General features: G+C 37.4%; 1 long non-coding RNA gene across 1 annotated transcript; it reads right to left on the reverse strand.

Annotated features, from left to right (window-relative positions):
* Positions 1-1,083: 1,083 nt before the first annotated feature.
* LOC129190310 (uncharacterized) lies at positions 1,084-6,504 on the reverse strand. Its single transcript, XR_008572977.1, has 3 exons — positions 6,306-6,504; positions 1,733-1,887; positions 1,084-1,381 (listed from the first exon to the last, which is right to left on the reverse strand). It is a non-coding gene; the product is annotated as an uncharacterized LOC129190310 (long non-coding RNA).
* Positions 6,505-8,285: the final 1,781 nt, after the last annotated feature.

Below are 8,285 nucleotides of genomic sequence, written 5' to 3' on the forward strand. Positions count from 1 at the left end.
AAAACCAGCTTAGTGCTAACACCGATAACTTCAGCATACTGTATAAACAACCTCTAGCAAGCAACTCTGACCAGGCCAGAGCAGTAACACACGGTATTGGAGTTTTTATAGCCACCAGATTGCGTCCGTATTCTGTTGTTGAGAGCACTGGCTTTAAGTACAGTCATGGAAAAAATGATGAGACCACCCTTGTTTCTTCAGTTTCTTGTTCATTTTAATGCCTGATACAACTAAAGGTACCTTTGTTTGGACAAATATAACAATGAAAAAAAATTGCTCCTAAGAGTTACATTTTTTGGCAGTACAATGCTGTTGCCATTCATGTAAGAACTTAAGTGATTTTGGTTATTATCTAGAAAACCATGGAAGTTGCTAGATATCAGCTCTTAAATTCAACTCTTATGAGCTATATTTGTTATCATCATCATTATATTTGTCCAAACCAATGTAGCTTTAGTTGTACCAGGCATTAAAATGGGTCAATAAACTGAAGAAACAAGGGTGGTCTAATCAGTTTTTCCATGACTGTATATGATTAAAGTTCTTGAACCTCGCTATGAAATACCATCACGTCCTCACATTAGCCAGAAAGTTATACCAGCACTTTATGAAAGTGATGTCATCAACGAGCTATCACGTGTCAGCTATTTCGCTTGACAGATGGTTGGACTTCACGTGCAACAGAGAGCTATTTAACTGTAACTGTCATTACATTTCGCCACAATGTTTAAACAACAGTTTAAATACAACAGCTTATTTTTTTCTATTAAAAAAACTCTATTAAAAATTTATTTGAAATATCACCCAAATGGGTCACTTTTATTTATTTTTAAAAAGTTGGGTTTGCATTTTTTTTCTGCCTTTTTTGTACTGTAAATTAACTGAACCGAGCACTTCAAGAAACTGAACCACACCGAAATTTCATTTTGGCGTACCCCTAACAGCTATAACAGCTTCCACAGGATTTTGTCCATTCTAGTTCTTCCACAGCATCGCTTTGTGCGCTGGGGAACAGAAAAAAGGCCTTCCTCACAAAGCTGAAGGTGTACAATTTTCCAAAGATAAAGAATTCAGACTCGGACAACTAAGGAGTGGTTCATTTGATAATCTGTGAAACATAGCAAATACTTACAGAATAACAACAAGTAAAAGACTGAAAAGGGGCAACAGTGACAGCTGAGGAGAAAACACTGTAGTAGAACAACTAATGGACAATTTTGGAGGTTATTTTCCTTTCTGCCAGATGGGACGAGCTTTGCCGCATCTCTCCTGACTCCCTTGCAGCCGGGACGACAGCTGATGAGGTCTTGGAGGGGAATTAGCGAGCCACTCAAAGGCTTTGCTCTGATCCTCCAGGTCACTTTTAGCTCTCCTCACTCTGCTGCGGGGACAAAGTTACACTCTTTTTTTTTTTTTAACAAAGATTTAGGCTAAGTTAAAAATCACAATAAAGTGGAGGAAGGGGGTGGCCAAACCACTGGTGGTACGCGGGCTTAATTTGGTGGCTCTGAAGAAATAAAATGATAATAGGAGGCATGTACAAACGGAAACAGAAATTTGGGCCTCTATTCACAAGCAGTTTGAGCAAAATTTTTGGGCAGTACAATGCTATAGCTATTCGTGTAAGAACTTAAGTGATTTTGGTTATTAGCAAGAAAACCATGGAAGTTGCTAGACATCAGCTCTGAAATTAAATTTGTTATCATCATTATATTTGTCCAAACAAATGTACCTTTAGTTGTGCCAGGCATTAAAATGGATCAATAAACTGAAGAAACAAGCGTGGTCTAATCAGTTTTTCCATGACTGTAGTTCCAGCGCATCCTCCCCAATACCCACGGGTGATCCCACTTCTGACACCACATTGTTGTCGAAAATTTCCTTTAGCTGTGGAAAGAAGAAATAATTTGTCTTTTGTCATACTTATTCTGACAGTTGAAGCAAACCCAAAGCAGTCTACCATAAGTACCCTGCTGAAGGACAAGACTGAAGCATTACAGAACGTATTTTAGGTTTCTCAGAGCCAGATGACATGGAAATGCCATTGGGATACTTGTTTTGGAGACAGGAGGTCTCTAGCCTATACTTCTTCTAAGCAAGTGTGTATGATATAAATGTGTATACAATCCTCCCTCGCTCCATCACGGTTCGAACATCGCTCACTCACGCTATCGTGGTTGATCGGTGTTTCGTGGTTGACTGCAGCCTCTTATTAGTCCACAAAATGCATATTTAAGCAAATATTACGCATTCTTGGCCTAAATTAAGCATGTCCCAGCATAAAAATATTCTAAATTAACTAAAATATAAACACAGTTCAAGGCAATACAAAATGTTGTTGATGACCTGTAGTCTACTGGCCACTAGGTGCCACTAGTAACACGCAACGAAAGATTTTTATTATTTTTAGGCCTGTGAAAAATAACACATTCATGATGGTAACCAATTTATTTAATTCAGTACGTTACATTTTTTACTATAAATAACGCATGCGCACCAGAGCAAGCACGCCTCTCTGTTATGACGGCACATGGAAGCACAGTGGAGCGTCCCCACACAGTCACGCAGAGTCTGACGCTCTTCCGTAACTTCATTCTGACCTGAACACATCAACAGCAGCACAATTCCAACACCATATACCGTATGTATCTCCAACTCACACGTCTCTCGTCCGGTCATCCTGGGAACGACACTTACGCATTCTCATTACAAGAACGCAACATGCATTCAGGGACAGTCCAAACATCCCAAAAACAGTGTTATAATGCGTGTGTGTGTGTGTGTGTGTGTGTGTGAATAAACAGGAAGGTAAAGAAAAATATGAAATGGAAATTCTTATTACTCACTTCATAACTCTTAATTCGGATGTACAATTTGCTACATTTATGTATGCTGGAAAATACACTGAAAACAAGTATGGTAAATTTACCTTATAATACGTGATGTCTTTGAACGCAACCCCTCATTGCTCAAAATAACACAGTTTAAAGTGTGATTTAAATGTTCTGCTACTATTATAGAGAGACTAGTGTTAGGCAAATACATTTTTAGACTTGTGTGGTATCTTTTAGCTTGATTGACATATTCGGCTCATTTGGAGCTGTTAATACATACAAATATATTTAATCCTGTCCTGTCATTTACCTTTCTGTTCGTTAAATATAGTAAAAATGGGCATATTTCAGACATAGTTGCCAATGGTGATTAATCATGGTTAATTAATTTTAAAACTGATTAATCTGATAAAAATAAAATCATTTGACAGCCCTAATTATTTTAGTTTAAAGCGTCAAGTCAGTGCAAGTCTTTTTTTTTTTCAATCAACTTTATTAATGCCTCAAGTCGGTGCAAGTTCAGACTAACACTTGGTGACGCCTTCTGACGCATCACGCTCTCATTGGCTGATTTTCGGGGCACCGCCTACGCTCTCATCTCATTGGCTGATTATCGGGGCATCGCCTACGCTCTCATCTCATTGGCTGAGTTATACAGCACGTACGTGAGTTTGTGTGAGAGACAGGCTTGTCGCTTCAACCTCCTTCCTCTTTGTAGTCCCCCTGAAACTAACTTAAACAATTAAGTTAAGTTACAAATTAAAATGTTGCACACAGCATTATTGTGTAGTGCGTGTGCGTTTGTCAGTGAGACCAGCTGACTCTTAGACTCTTTGAGTCGTGTTTCGACTCAGGCTAGTCCTCCTCCTCGTTCCTGCCTCCACTTGCGCTCCTGACCAAGACATCTCGTGAACGGTAGGATTGTTTTTGTTTTTCAGTTTTACTCATTTACAGTAATCTTATTTATTACCTTATTTTATATTGGAATGTTACTCTATTATGTTTATGCTAACGTTTTATTATATTTTCCCACCATATTTGGTGGACTTTGAATATTTTGAAGTGCCAAAGGGGTGACTTTGGGAAGATCTTGGAACAGATACATGTATTTTACGCTTCGTATAACATAAAATCCCGACAACATAAAGGTTCTCGGAACGGATTATTTACGTTGTAGGGGCGTCTACTGTACTGTAGTAATAATAATAATAATAAAAATAGTCATCATCATAATAATAACATGGGCTACTGTTGTGGCCCTACACCAGCTCTGAATCCCAGACGTCACTTCCTGTCCAAACGTCCGGAAGACATTTATTTGAATACACACGAGCATGTGTATTATTTGTCCTAAATTGCTTATTTTCTCTGATTATATCTACTTAAAGGTGACTATGGGGTGTTACTTCATGTCTAGAGCGCTCTAATAATACTAAAATAGAAAGTAAATAGAAATTAGAAAGTAAATAATAAAGTAAAGTAAATCGAAAAATAAAATAAATATAAAGTAAAATGAAAGTGACAAAAAAAAGTTTTCTATGATCTAACAATGAAAATAGTCCATTTATTTATACCGAATCCTACTTCACTTGTCGCGGTCGGGTCCGCAACCAATTAACCACAATAAACGAGGGATTACTGTATTAGCAGAAATACAAATACACGTATGTTAAGGCATAGTTATACTAATTTAAGTCAAATCAAATGTAATAATAGCGAGACATTAAATTAGCATTACAGTATATAATTGTACAAATACAAATTAATCAAAGGTTAATTTAATTTGACTAAAATGATAATTTCTTTGATGAAATATCAACGTTTAACTCGCCTCATAGGCCACACGGTAAGGAGAGGTAGCAAAAATGGTAATGTATTGGAAATACTCAGGGGCGTATTTAGTCATTTGGCGGCCCAAGGCAAACCCAGTCAACCTCTACCCCATCCCCCAAACACACACACACACACACACACACACACACACACACACACACACACAACGATTTAAAATACAAATGTTTATCATCTACTACTGTGAATATGAGAAAATTGTCCTATTTCCTGAGCTAGGTAAAGTCCTTAAAATCCTCCTGGGGAGATTATTATGACCTAACAAGTGAATCATCTCAGCGCTTTTACTGTAATTGATAAGAACATTAAGCAACATTTAATATATTCTTTACCATTTTAATACTCACATCTTTGTGATGAAAAGCATCACTCTCAGCTTCATCCCTAAAACTACCGCATTCTTCTCAGCTGTGCTGCTGTCAAGAGCATCCGGCTGTCTAGCTTTGGTAGCTTTGATAAAAAAAAAAATAATAATAAAAAAATTAAAAAAAAAACAACAAACATATTACATTCTGCACATACAGTAAAATGGAATAGTCCATTGCATGAGAAGGGAATTGGGAGCAGTTGAAGCGATCATGATAGATTACGCATTTTGATGTAGTTTTAAAGCATGCGAAATAAGACTAAAACAGTAATATGTGCTTTAAATCGAAGAAAAAAATCAATAATCAGTTTTTATTAGACGTTTGGGGGCCCCAGGCAATTGCCTGTGTTTGCCTAATGGTAATTCCGCCCCTGGAAATACAGAAGCAGGATCCATGAGATGGTTGATCAAGCAGGGATTGACCAAAACCTGATAGTGGTCCTCGTAGTTTCCTCTCCTGCAGGGAAATTAAAGTGCTATCTTCCAAGTAGCGATCAAACCACCATTAATTTGTAACAATGTGTCTCTCCTCCCATTTTCCACAAGGGCAACAGAAATGTGACAAAGGCCGCTTTTCCTCTGCAACAACTTTTCTCATTTACCTGTGATTTTGAAAAAAACATTCCCTGAAAGAAAGTCTGATCTAATACGAACTGATTGCTTTGTTCATGGCTTCAATGTAAAAGTAAAACAAAATTTGGGTAACAACAATTCCTGGTGATGTATTGTAAGTGGAATTATTATTACACATGCATTGATTGTAGTAGCTGCTATTGTCCAATAGGTGGCGACAGTGGATTTAAAAGTTTATTTCTGTATGAAATAACCCTTTAAAAAGAGCTACATTTTTAACCAGCTTTTGTATTGGATCTCATTATATTGTTTTTAGAATAAAGCTACAATAAACAACCAATGCTTCATCAAAACATTCAATATTTACCAAAGTTTGGACAAGGAGAACTGAATGTTTGTACTTGGGACTGTTGAACAAATGTGTTTTAAACACAAGTGTAGCATCAGTCTGAATGTACGTCACCAGTGCTAATTAGCCACTCCTGCTACTTCTTGCTTACGTTTTTGAAAGCGTTTTACGAACGTTAGGTGTTTTTTATCGTTTAACTTAACAATAAACTGTGACTTAAATGTCAACACTTGTAGTGATTTGTGCCGGGGCTAATGGACACACACTTCCGGTGCCTGTTACTTTGAATAGTTCGCTAATTAAAACTTTACATTAAAACAAATGAACTCACCTTTCAATTAGGTTTTTTGTTTCTCCTTATCTCCAACTGATTATTGTCTCTCTTCCATTTTAATTATTTTATTTCCTGTGGCTCTTTCCAAGACGGCCTAGGAACCAAGTATCTTCATAAATGAGGGCAGCATCCCAGCATGCCTCACTCGATCAATAAATAAATAAATACATAGAATAAAATACATGTAAAAAAGAGAGAGAAAGACAATACATTTAAAACAAAATTGTACGTTAATAATTAAATAAGGTAATAGTACATAAAATTGTTACGAACCCAATAATTTTCCAATTGGGGTGGGCGGGTCGAGCCAAATGTAGATATTGTTGATACCATAGGTAGATCAATATCTCGTCGATACTAGCGTGACGAAATACATATTTTCCAGTTCTCTTTGATGTTTATTTTCTGAAATATATGTGTTTTTTGTTGTTGTGCTCGTCATATTGTTACATTGCTGATGATTTCATATTTATATATTGTTGTACTTAAATACTGTTAATTCAGGGATTAAGTCCTTGCACACAGGAGGGCTTTGGTGACAAAAAGCTAAAGGATTTGAATGAGAACTAATAGTAGTTTTTGCTTTTGTTGACCTATTTTGCTGAAACAATTGCATGTAATAAAAATGACTAATGGTATGATTTTGTTGACATCCTTAAATTGTCTCATATTGTTTTATTTATATTGTTAAATAAGTTTTGTAGATAAACATGTATGTGTTTGGCAGTGGCGGGCGGTGCATTTGGTACCTGGGCCTTCAGTGGGGACTTGGCCAGCCAGAAATTTTCTTGGTAGACACTGTGGGGCCAGTATTGTTAATCTACATACATATAATATATAATACATATTGTCATTTACCCTGGATTCAAACCACAGTCCCCTGTGCCAACTGTCGACGCTGTCCCCCACTATGCCATTGAGCCATTTAAAAAAAAACAACTTAGGTAGTATATGTAGGCTCCTTATTTGCAGAAGTATAAGGCATTAATAGCTCCAACTTGTAGTCGAACAATGCCAGCTCACTGCGTTTGTCTTGTATACTCTGTCTTTGTTTATTTATATCAGGGTTGTCCAGGCTAGCCCGTTGGAGATTTTAGATTTTTTAGGCTGAAAAAAAAGTTATATATTTAATAACAATCTTGGTTTTTATTATTTTATTAGGATTTATTATGCCTCTTTGCTCTCTTTTTCCACTTTTGCTGGGTTTTTTGCTTATTTCTGCAATAAGCCACGGTCCACAGATAGCCCCATCCCCACACTTTGGACACCCATGCCTGTTTCACCAGGAAGGTGATGTGTTGCTAGGCGAAGGAGGGGTGTGTCCAAGTTCTGCCTTCTTGTCTCTGTAGCTGGTCAAGGTTTTGTTTTCCATTGCAGAGGTTTTTATGGCTTTCAGATCTGCATTGCACGGCGGTACGACAGTGGAGAGCCACTTCTGCTCACTTGGGCAGCGGATACTTTGTCTTGATTGACCGCTTGTATTTAGTGGCCCAATAAAAATGCATGACGCAAGAAGCATGTCCTGGTTTTTACTTTGAATGTGCACCCCTACTTGCTAAATATAGTGGGCGTGTCGCTAAATTGTCAACACGGATCTCTTCTACATATGAGGTGTGTTATGAAGTGGAGTTACGGATTCCACAATACATTATTATCCATTATTAATGAACACACACACTAAACCATTTACCTTCCAATGTATTGTCACCGATACGCCTGACTTTCATTTCTGCTACTAAATTGGAGCATTAAATAAAATTTTAGTCACCAGAGATATAAACTTCTCCTCCTCAGTTAACCATTGTGGGCATAACTTAGCTGGTTGAACAGGTTTGCACTGAATAACCAGTCAGGGCTAGGGGGCTTGCCTCGTTCTTCTGATCAACCAATCAGAAGTGGAGGCCTCAAAGTGAACTGGCCTTGAGAGGCCAATCAGAAGTATGATTGGCTAAACAAAAAAAAAAACAGCCCCATTGT

Source organism: Dunckerocampus dactyliophorus, chromosome 11 (assembly GCF_027744805.1).
Source record: "Dunckerocampus dactyliophorus isolate RoL2022-P2 chromosome 11, RoL_Ddac_1.1, whole genome shotgun sequence".
Classification (NCBI taxonomy): Eukaryota; Metazoa; Chordata; class Actinopteri; order Syngnathiformes; family Syngnathidae; genus Dunckerocampus; species Dunckerocampus dactyliophorus.